We start from the raw sequence: 12,415 nt of genomic DNA, 5'->3' as shown, positions 1-12,415 counted from the left end.
TGGAGATCGCACAGGACATGCTGGAGACTGTGAACAGCGATCCCAACTTCTTCAACACAGTGATCACTGGCGATGAGACCTGGGTTTATGGGTACGACCCAGAAACCAAGTTCCAGTCATCACAGTGGAAGCATCCAACATCCCCGAGGCCAAAAAAGCAAGGAAGGTCCTCAGCAATGTCAAAGTCATGCCGACCATCTTCTTTTACTCCAGTGGCGTGGTTCATCACGACTACGCACCACACGGCACAACCATCACCAAAGAGTACGACCAAGAGGTACTGCGTCGCCTTCGTGACGCTGTGCGACGCAAACGGCCGGACCTGTGGGCAGCGGTCAATTGGCAGCTCCATCACGATAACGCACCCGCCCATTCTTCACATTTGATACAGAGTTTCCTGGCCAAACACAACATACCTGTGCTTCGTCAGGCTCCCTACTCTCCCGACATGGCTCCGTGTGACTTCTGGCTTTTCCCCAAGCTGAAAATGCCCCTGAAAGGGACCACATTTCAGTCCAGAGAAGACATCATGCGGAATGCAACGGACTAGCTATGCGCCATCCCAAAAGAGGCGTTCCAGCGCTGCTTCCAACAGTGGCAGAACCGTTGGGAGAAGTCTGTGGCAGCCCAAGGGGACTATTTTGAAGGAGATTAGTGTAAGTTTGTTGTATCTGGATATGAGTATTTTTTATGAACAGAGGTCGGATACTTTTTGAACACACCTCGTGTATATATATATTTATATATACCAGACGACCCGTGAACCCAGTGGGTTCCCATTGTGACAGCGGTTGATGAAAAATATAATTTCAAGAAAAAAAAAGATAGCTCCAGTGAACTATACCACTGAGGTTGTTTGTACTGATCAAATTCTCCCGAAGAGAACTTGACTGAATCGGGAATTGATTGAAAAATTTTTTTTTCTTTGCCCGATTTGAACGAAACTTGATACTGCACACCGCAGGAGAAGGGTGAGTCAGGTGGCCCTAAAATATTTGCGCTGTCGTGTCCAGTTTTGGCTGTATTTCGGGAACATACATCCATACAAGATGAGAGTTTTAGTAATATATAGATATATGTATATATAAATATATCTGTGCAGTGTCTGTCACGTTGTGTGTTGTGTTGTGATTTGTGTGCAGTGTCTGTCACAGTGTTTCAACACTGAATTACTCCCTCAAACTTTTGTAGAATCTCACCAAACTTCTGGAATGCACCTTCCTCTCCTGTATTTATGTCCTGCATATATTTTTTAATTTTTTTAATTTTTTTTTTTTTTACATTTAAGTCTTTAACTTCAATTGCAGAGTGGGAGGTGTTTGAATTATGTGGAGGTGAGATGTATTTAATAACATAGCAGTTACATGGTGTTGAAATGTTTTGAATTATGTGGCAGTGAGGTTCTGGGTTTGGAGCGTTGGCAGGTCTCCTTGGGAGCTCCCTGCTGACGATCTCAAAGTTAAGTTTCCGGTTGTTATCTGTCCTGTTTTAACTGTTTATTTTCTCACCTATATGTTACTGTGTTCCCAGTTCGATTTTGTTTCAAAAATCGTGCTATTTTGTGAGATTTCGTCAAACTTGTCTTACAGGGTGCTTGAGGCCTATCCTTGAGGCTTGAGGCTTGAGGCTTGAGGGCTACCCTTTGTTCCCCTCGGTGTACAATCGTGTTTATTTGTTTTTTCTCCCCATTATCTTCAATTTCTATCTTTCCCACTTTCTTAACGTCCCCCATCCCTCCCATATAATCACTCCATTTCTTATCTTAAATAAATTTTTTTTAAATGCTACCTTTCTCCAATTCTTCTTCTTTTTCTTCTTCTTCTTCATCTTATCTTCTTCTTCCTCTTCTTCATCGATATTTTTCCACAACACTTCCATGACCTAATCTGTTGAAAACTCTCTCAAACATTAATAATAATAACAAAAACGATCTCTTATAATGCTTCATCTTCTTCTTTCACACGTGTGGTACTCTTTACTGTATCAGAATGCACTGCTCCTGCTATTTAAACAGACTGCTCTCAATTCGACCTTTCCTTCATACCTTGCCTAAAAAATCCAACTGTTACAGCGTTTCTTCTCTCCATTCTCTGAATTCGCCTTTATTGCATCCCTCAAGAAATGTGTTTAATCGCATAACTGACCTAAAACTTTTAAAAACCACAGTTTGCTATGAATGTTCCCTTTCCATCAACCATTCTTTTTTTCCAACTTCAGTGCCAACTCACTCCTCTCACCCCTCACTCTCAAAGCAACCATCCCACTATTCTCCCTCCAAGCCTCCCTCTCACCTCTCTCAAAAACTCCCCCCTTACCTTTCTCCCACCATTCATCCCCCTCACTCATCCTTCCCAAAATTGCCCCCCTCCCATCAACAAAGCTGCCTCCTTCCACTGCCCTCTCACCTCCATCTATTCACTCCACCTCCTCAAATCCTCCACTGCCTTCTTCCCCTCTCTTGTCCCCCCTCTCCCCCAGCACCACAGAGCCTTTTATCCTCCTCATTCGGCCCCCTCCCCTAGATATTCTGCAACCCCCCACACTCTTTGAACAACACTCCAAACCTCCCCCCCCCTCGTCGTTTGTCCTACCCTCCCCTCCCCCCCCCCCCCCGCACCCAAAGCCTCCTCCCCGACCTCTTCATTAAAAGTATGGACCTCAAGTATCCAGGGCCTTCGTTCAAACCTTTCAGATCTTTCCCGACAGGTTTCCACTGACAAACCAGACATAATCTGCCTAACAGAGACTTTCCTCCCCCAAGACGTGTCTGACTCCCAAGTATCTCTCCCTGGTTACTCCCTCCTCCGGTTTGACAGACCTGAGCCTTGCCCTGGTGGAGGAGTTGCTCTCTTCATCAAAGACTATATTCCTCACTCTCCATACACTGCCCTCACTCCCCCACACCCCCAGGAATACCTCTGGCTACGGCTTCCCCTCCACTCCCACCTCATGTTTATATGTGTACTGTACCATGCACCTAACAGTGATGACTCGATCTACACCTCACTATCTGAAAACATGGACCAACTTCAATCTTCTCATCCAAACTCTCTCTTCCTCATATGTGGCGACTTCAATTGTCATCATGCCAGTTGGCAAGGTGTGGGTACCTCTCTCACCTGTCATGGCGCCACAGCAAAAGCTTTCTGTGACTCATTGGGACTGACTCAATCGGCCAACTTCCCTTCCCGGATCTCAACCAATGGTACTCCATCTCTTCTGGATCTGATTTTGACAAAGTTCCCTGACAATATCTGCTGCTCTTCCTGCACTTCAATTGGTTCTTCTGACCATGTCCTTGTCAAAATGGACATCTCTCTGGCTGTTATCAGAGAACCACCTCACCGCCGTCGAGTCTGACATTTCACTCAAGCCGACTGGCAGGGTCTCCAGCAGCCCTCAAACTTATAGACTGGTCTCCTATCGCTACTTTCTCCAACATCAACTCATCCTGGGAATTCTTTCAAAGAAACTTGCTCTCCCTCATGCACAGATTTATCCCCTCTCATCTTCAGTTGTGCTACCCTTCCTCCCGCTCTTGGTTCACTGAAGCTTGTGGTGAGGCAGTTGTCCTGAAACAACTTGCCTTTGCCTCATGGAAAGCAAACCCAACTGAGGGCAATCTCAGTTCCTTCCATAAAGCTCGGAACAAGTGTGTATCTACCCTCCGGAGCGCTAGAAAAGAACATCTTTCTCATCTCAAGTCTGAACTCTCAAACCTCTCTCCCTCCTCAAAATCCTGGTGGCATCTAATCAAATGTGTTTCTGGTGTATGTCCCCCCTCCATCCCTCCCATACCTCAAATGGCCGCACTGCTGATACCGCACGTGAAAAAGCTGAATGCCTAAACTCGGTGTTTGCAGCTAAATCTTGTGTCCAAAACCCATCACTTTCTCTACCCACCTTACCCAGTCGCACCCAACTGTCCCTGGACTCTGTGTCCTTTTCTCCTGACAAGGTGGAGAGCTTGCTGTCAAACCTCGACTCAGATTCTGCAACCGGTCCAGACGGCAACAGCCCACGTGTCCTCAAAGCCTGCTCTTCTGCTCTTGCTCACCCTCTCTCTGTTCTATTCACCCTCTCATTTTCTAAAGGCCATCTGCCATCTGCTTGGAAATCAGCAAACATCACTGCCCTCCACAAAAAGGTGCAAAAACGGATCCCTGCAACTACAGACCAATCGGCCTTCTCCCAATCATCAGCAAAGTTATGGAATCCATCATCGCTTCAGATATCAAATCCTTCCTCTTCGCCAATGGCTTGATTTCTGATCATCAATTTGGTTTCAGACCAGGTCACTCTACCCTGGATATGCTGCTTCTGCTCTCCCAACAATGGATGGAAGCCCTCAATGCCAGACAGGAAATCCGAGCTGTATCCCTGGACATATCACGTGCTTTTGACACAGTCTGGCACCCTGCCCTGCTCACCAAACTCTCTTCCTATGGTATCCAATGCCATCTCCACTCATGGCTCGCAGACTTCCTCTCCTGTCGCAGTCAACGTGTGGCTCTAAATGGAGTTCTGTCATCCCCCCCCCCCACTTCCTGTCCAGGCTGGAGTTCCTCAAGGTAGCATTCTGGGACCTGTTCTTTTTCTGTTTTTCATCAATGATCTCTCCGACTCTCTGGAAAATCCTCTATATCTCTTTGCTCATGACTCCACCCTCTGCCGTACCATCTGTCACCCCTTCTTCTGTCAGCTTCTTCGCTCACTGCTGATCTGGATAAAATCACAAACTGGTCCAACACGTGGAACATGTCTTTCAATCCGGACAAATCTCACACTCTCACGATGTCTCTTCAAAAGGACCGTTTAGAACCCCCCCCCACCCCCCCATCCACTTTCTCAACAATCCTCTGGAAGAAGTCCTTTCTTTCAAGCTTCTGGGTCTCACTATCTGCCATGACCTTTCCTGGGAAAGCCACATTTCAAACCTCACCTCCAAAGCCAGTCGCCGACTGGGAATCCTCCATCGTGCAAAGTCCTTCCTCGGCCCACCTGAGCTCCTGACCACTTACAAAGCTTTTGTCCTCAGCGTGATGGAGTACTGCTCTCCCCTCTGGGCTGGTGCTCCTGCCTCCCACCTTTCTCGGCTTCACGCTGTAGAAACCAAGGCATTTTGGAACATCGGCATCTCCCGCAATGAGGCTGAGTCTTTCGGCCTCTCACTCAATCACCACAGTTTGGTCGGTGGTTTTTCTGTCTTCTACCATCTCCTCTCCAGCCTCGTCCCCCCTGCTCTCTCTGCGATTTGTCCCCACCACATTTCCGCAGGCCGCTCAAGGTCCGCCAACAACCCCCTTCTGGTACAACTACCAAAATCACGAATTACTGCTCACCTTCACTCTTTCATTCCTCCTTTTTTGCTGCCTTTGGAATAAACTTCCTCACTCTATTCATTCCCATTCTTTCCTCCAGGCCTTCAAAACAGCTGTTCACCACCACCTCTTATCATCCCCCATCCAAATCCTCGATCTTTTCTACCCCCGATAATCCACCCAAGCCCACCTCCTTCAAATTCCCTGCTTTCCTTCCTGAAAGTCCCTGTAATGTCCATCTTCTATTCGCCATGTTCCCGTCCCATCCCTCTCCCTTCCACAGATCTCGTAATGTCTCTTCCCACTGTTTTGTCTTTCCCACTCCCTCCCCTCCTGTCTCATGCCCCCCCCCCTTGATGTGCGATGTGTGTTAGCTCTCATATGAGCCTCGACAAGGTATACAAAAAAGGTGTTTTTAATAACTTGGCGGTGTTCGTTCCACTGTAACATCCACACAAATATATATGTGTATGTGTATGTATATATATATATATTTTATACACACACGCGCACGCACGCGCGCGCACACACACACACACACACACACACACACACACACACACACACAGACACACACACACACACACACACACACACACACACACACACACACACACACACACACACACACACACACACACACACACACACACACACACACACACACACACACACACACACACCACACTGTTGGACCTCAACATTTGCGGGGCATTCCTAAAAAAATCCGCGAATGTCGAATTGGTCTGGGGCATTGTTTCAATGGAAAAAAGGCGGATAGGTTCCTGGCTGTTCCTGATTCATTAGGAAAATCAAAAATCCCATGAAACCCTGCAAATACATGAAGCACAGGGCCACAAATGTAGAAATAGGTCACATTTCTGAACCTGATGAGCCCGAATGGTTAAATAGGCATACATGTTATGGTTAAATTGTGGAACCGAGAATGTTGGGGAATGACAGTACATATATATATATATATATATATATATATATATATATATATATATATATATATATATATATATATATATATATATATTGTTACGGAAATGGCCCTTACCGGAATACTAAATATAGAATTAGCTCAGTTCCCCCATTAAATTCATGTATAGATAGGTTGTGTGGTATAAGGGACGATATGTGTATGTCGGGAGGTATAACAGACTGTTTTAGTGTTCGTGCTCTGGTGGTGAAACGAGTGAAACGAGAGATCGCTATTATTCCTTCCTCATTCCGGAATAGGCCCCTCCCAGTCGGCTGAGAGGAGTGGCCTCGAGCGAGGGGTGTGGCCTCGAGCGAGGGGTGTGGCCTCGAGCGAGGGGTGTGGCCTGGACAGGAAGTGACATGAAGGGGAGGAGCCTTTGGTCATGGAGTCGCCGAGATCGACGTGTGTCGAAGGAGCTCGCGTGTCGAGGTGAGAGAGAAAAGAAAAAGGCAGTGGTGAATCGGCCGGCAGAGAAAGCGGAACCTGCACATCGATTCACCTCATGACTCGAAGGAGAAAAGAAAAGGGGACGAAAGTAGTGCTGTGTGTGAGGAACGGCCGGGTTCTCAAGGTGTGCTCGGAGTCGCTCCGAGGGGAGCAAACGAAGGAGGCACCGTGTTGGGTCTGCCGGGAGAGACGCTGAACCGACCTGCACGTCGGTGATTCAACCGAGAGAGGAACTGAGGGGACGAAGCGGGAGTCGGGCTTCGAGGCGGGAAGGCCGGAGAGGATACGCCGGAGCGTCTGACGGTCCTTGCTCACCTCACGGCTCGACACGTTGTGATCCGCCTGCGGAACTCGGACCTCGACTGGGACCTTGTATGGAGAACAGGCCAGGCCCGGATTCGTGCGCTGAACCCTGGAGAGAGATCAGCGATCTCGAATCGTCGACGTGGCGCGGAGCCAGAGCGCGCTCAGGAGAACCGCGCACGCGGTGACTTGGGCGGGAGCTGGAATGCTGCGCCGCCATTTCTTGCTGTGCGGCACGTTCGAGCGGGAGTTCGAACCCGTGGAAACCCGCTGTTTTTTATGAGCGACCTTCGTGTTTTTGGACACGGTCCTCTCGTCCATGAGCCATCACCAAGTACTCTGTCTTGTCCTGCATGCATGTTTATTTGCACGTGTTGTATGAGGCATATATCGTAGTAATCCCCTCGAAACCTTTTAGCCGTGGTTCCCAAGTTAAGAACGGGTTGATTGTTAATAAAACCACTGTCGTGTTATTGCTTGTGTTGTGATCCCTGATGTTCCCCAATAAATCTGGTTAATTCTGATGAAGTTGCCGCTATGGATTAATGCGTGTCGCGTCGAGGAACAATCCGTTTGATTGGCATGTAAGACCAAAATGGTTACAGACTGGTAGACTCTGCTCGGTCACTGACAAAGCCAGTCTGTAACTCGGGGTTCTATCTCCCCAACTGGTAAGGTACAGGAGTATGTTGGTATCGCGATTGAAGACGCGTGACCCGAGGTCTGTGCCAAGCCGGCCGGCGTTATAGACTCCCGGAGACTGTGGTGGCGAAGGTGGCACCAGGGATCGGGTCAGATTCCTGCCACCCCAGATCCGCAACAATATATATATATATATATATATATATATATATATATATATATATATATATATATGTATATGTATATGTATATATATATATATATGTATATATATATATATATATGTTGTTGTTCGTCTTTCGGCTGCTCCCGTTAGGGGTCGCCACAGCGGATCATCCGTGATGATCCGCATGCTGATTTGGCATAGGTTTTTTTTACGCCGGGTGCCCTTCCTGACGCAACCCTGGTCGCCTCTTACGACACAGGGATAAGCATTGGGTTTCGCCATGAATCCGGGCTGCCCTACACCCTCTCATAGCGTGGCCCAGTGCAGAACTCCCATCCTCAAGCGATCCTCCAACCCAAACCTCCGAGTAGCTGGATTACAGGCGCACGCCACTGCGCCCGGTACATATATATATATATATATATATATATATATATATATATATATATATATATATATATATATATATATATATATATATATATATATATATATATATATATATATATATATATATATATATTGTTTTCGTGGTGGAAAACGTATTCCAGGGGAGAGCATACAAGGACATGTATACAAGGAAACCCGATGATTTCATAGTTCCTTGGTCCCTGATCAAGGGGCTGTTAGGTGGCATGCATTGGTTCAGCTGTATCTCCCTGGTGTCATGTCTCCCCTCTCCTCCTCTGTTACTTTCAATCATTCCTGCTTCACACCATCGGTTCGTTTCCCTCCAACGCCCCCCACCCCCCCCCCCCGTCTTTCTCAATCCACCAATAACCTCTCCTTCACCAAACATCCTTTCAACAATCCCTCCTTTTCCTCCATTGATGCATCCCCCACACCCCTACTAATTTGGACAATCCTTCCTTGACCCCATCAGTCTTACCTTCAACTCTGTGGTCGTTCTGTCATCCCTCGGTCCAGCAGAATCCCCCTCCATTTTCACTGCATTATCACGTGCATGTTCGGGGCACGAGATGCAGCACTTCTCGCAAGCATGGTGCAGTGCAAGACTGTACGTGTGAATGCTTGTGTGTGTGGGAGGGGGCAGGGGTTACACCAAACTTTCCCTCAGAATGATGTGGCATTTTCCACAAGCCTCATCATGGACCCACCCCATCGGCTGTGCACCAAAGAGGGGACAGGCTCACAAGAGCCGAGATGAAAAGAGCTCATGAGAGGAAGGGAAAGAGAGATGCAGAAGTCTTGTGAGAGAAGGGAAAAGAACATATGATGAAGGAGAGGAGAAGTAGACGGAGAGGGCTTGTGAGAAAAGGAGAAAAAGCAAAGAGATCCAGTGAGGGAAAAGGAGGCTCGCATGATCAGTGAGAGGAAAGGAAAGAGGAGCAGAAAGGAGCTCAAAGCTTGGAGTTGCTTGCATCTGGCATATCAGAGAAAACATATCATATCACATCTGGCATATCAGGCAACACCAGAGAAAACTTGCCTACTGGGTTTGGGTACCTCATGGATGTGGCTGCATGTATCATCGCGTTGCATCGCCACTACCCATATTCCCCATCTATCTTCCTCCACATTATCTCGTATATTTGGGCTATGTGAGGTAACGGAGAAAAGAACAGACTCTACTTTTCTTTTCTTCATACTTTACTATCTTTTATTTTCAAGTTCTTGTTTTATTCTTCTCCCCTGATTTGAATGATGGCCATGTGTCCTTTGTGTAAGTAAGATTGAATAAGAAGACTACGTATTATGATTAGATCTGCTCTTATGTGCCTTTTGCTTTCCTGCTTGTAGATACTTGCTTTTAAATGATAGCTTGCTGGTGTGTTTGATAAATAATTGTTTGTTATTATTTCCAATCTGTCTCGGTTGTCTTCTCCTTCATTTGTCCAACACAGTGTCCATGTATAGTTAGATGGGAAGTTTAACCCCACCTGATTTGCTTGTTAGCTGGTGCGTACTTGGCAGCTCCGCTTGGCTGCACCTGATACAGTAAGTTAATGCAAGTACGCATTGAGGGCATGAAACTCACTTGATGGGGTCAATCCACCGGAAACGGTAACATGCGAAGTGGTGTTACCCTGCCAAGATTGGCAGTACCAATCGGTGTTCATGTTTACTTTGCAACCTGCTGGCGCGTGGAGTTATTTGTGCCCAGCGGCCTCAGGACCGGGTGTTCAGGAGGGTTCCAAGTTCTCCCCCTCATGTCGAGCAATATATATTTATATATACTAGTATGTGCCCGTAAAAATAAAAATAAAAAATAAAAAAAAATAAAAAACTTTCAAACCGAGCAAGAAACAACAACCACACAGGCCGTTTCTTCGCTCTCGCGTGCCCGTACGTGCGTGGCCCAGAAGTTCACATATCGCAGTTACGATTATTCACAATTTAGTTTTAATGGCCAATTATTCAATTAGCGCCAACGTATTTTGCCTTTTCGTAATGTTGTCGCAAGGAAAAACACAAAGAGAAGAGAAGAAAAAAAAAACGTTCGTGCAAAAAAAATTAATAATTCCTTTCTGGTTCAGAGCATACCAGCTCACTCTGATGTTACCGAAATTTATGCACCGTCTAATATGAAAACGATCAAAACTTGGGGCATTGTGTTTATCTATAAATGCGCATAAGAAATCGAGAAATTATTGGAATACACGAAGTCATCACTATCCAGAAGTACGTTGTAACCTGTAATAGGGAACGCGGCTGAGGTTCCCTTCCCCCATCGGCTATGCCCACGCAGCAACGTGTCTTGTCATTGGTTGGTAAATAAATGGCCATAACTTGGGAAGCACTTGTCCAATTAATATCAAACCTTGCAAAGGCACATCCTCAGGTCCCCAGCACTATATCTGGCAAGTTTCAATTAGATCGGACCAGTGGTTGTTGAGAAACAGCGGACACACACACACACACACACACACACACACACACACACACACACACACACACACACACACACACACACACACCTGGAATTATATTTATATATATATATATATATATATATATATATATATATATATATATATATATATATATATATATATATATACACACGTGGTGTGTTGAAAAAGTATCCAACCTTAATTTTTCGTGCGTAAACAAATGAAGCGAGGGAGACGTGGTTTGGTGCACGTATGTGGGCGATCCTAATCCGTATGCGTGAATATTTTCCCGTCTGCAGAAGCTGTCTGTCGCCGACAGACTGCCGATGAGTGAGGAAGTGTAAGTGAGCGCCGTCGGATTTTCGTTCTTGACAAAATGACGGATCACTGTGGTCTCATCGCCAGTGATCACTGTGTTGAAGAAGTTGGGATCGCTGTTCACAGTCTCCAGCATGTCCTGTGCGATTTCCAAATGGAGTTGCTTCTGCTCGATCGTTAGCAGCTTTGGCACGAACTTCGCTGAGATTCTCCTAAAGCCCAAATCCTCAGTCACAATGGAATGAACGGATCCAATGCTGATGCCCGCCTCGTCTGCATGTTCTCTGATCGTGATTCGACGATCCTGCATCAGCAGGGTCCTCACTTGGTCAATGACGATCTCATTTCGGGATGTTGAGGGCCTACCAGAACGTGCTTCACTTTCCACTGATGTGCGACCATCTTTGAATCGGTTGTACCACTCTTTTATCTGTATGGTGCCCATTGCTTCGTTCCCGAAGGCCTGTTGGATCTTGCGGATCGTTTCCACTTGGGAATCGTCAAGCTTTACACAAAATTTGATGCAGTAGCGTTGTTCAAGTTTTTCCGTCATTTTGTCAAAAACGAAAATCCGACGGCGCTCGCATACACTTCCTCACTCATCGGCGGTCTGTCGGTGACTGACAGCTTCTGCAGGTGGGAAAATATTCATGCATACGAATTAGGATCGCCTACATACGGGCACTAAACCACGCCTCCCTAGCTTCATTTGTTTACGCACGAAAAATTAAGGTTGGTTACTTTTTGAACACACCTCGTATGTATGTGTGTATGTATATATGTATGTGTATGTGTGTATATATATATATATATACATATATATATATATATATATATATATATATATATATATTGACTCCTCCCATTGCTCTTCTGGCTGAAGAAGCTGCATAAAGCAACCAAGAAAGGCTACCCAGGAAAGCCCTTTGCTGTTTCAAACCCTTCCCAGAGTTCTTCCGCAGCTGTAAAGGCATTCACAAATAGTATAATAATAAAATGACTGTTTTTACAGCCATTTTCCCCTGCTGTGCAGGGGTTAGGCTTTTTCTTGAGGCAATGTTTTTTATGGCCGGATGCCCTTCCTGACGCCAACCCTGGTCGCCTCTTACGACACACAGGGATATGCTACACCTATTCTAACAGGGGCATACACCGGGACCAGTACACTGGTACTCACTTCGCCGACCTCAGATGGATGACAGGCTGAGTCAACCCCCTGGTGTTAATTCAGCAGCCAACGGGGCTTGAACTCAGGATCCTGGGATCCCAAGCCACCACCCTAACCACTAAGCCAACACCAGGCTTTGCATTCACAAATAGTACACACATGAAAATCCCAATGCTACACACCCACTCAGCTGCCGGTCCAGTTTCA

At 46.4% G+C, this 12,415-nt stretch overlaps 1 pseudogene; it reads right to left on the bottom strand.

The window, feature by feature from the left end:
- Positions 1-8,129: 8,129 nt before the first annotated feature.
- On the bottom strand, positions 8,130-8,270 carry LOC147032726 (signal recognition particle RNA; annotated as a pseudogene).
- Positions 8,271-12,415: the final 4,145 nt, after the last annotated feature.

Source organism: Eptatretus burgeri, chromosome 2 (genome assembly GCF_056783735.1).
Source record: "Eptatretus burgeri isolate ZD-2024b chromosome 2, Ebu_testis_v1, whole genome shotgun sequence".
NCBI classification, from domain to species: Eukaryota; Metazoa; Chordata; class Myxini; order Myxiniformes; family Myxinidae; genus Eptatretus; species Eptatretus burgeri.
Note: the sequence above shows the minus strand (reverse complement) of the source record. Positions and strands in the feature narration are given on the sequence as shown.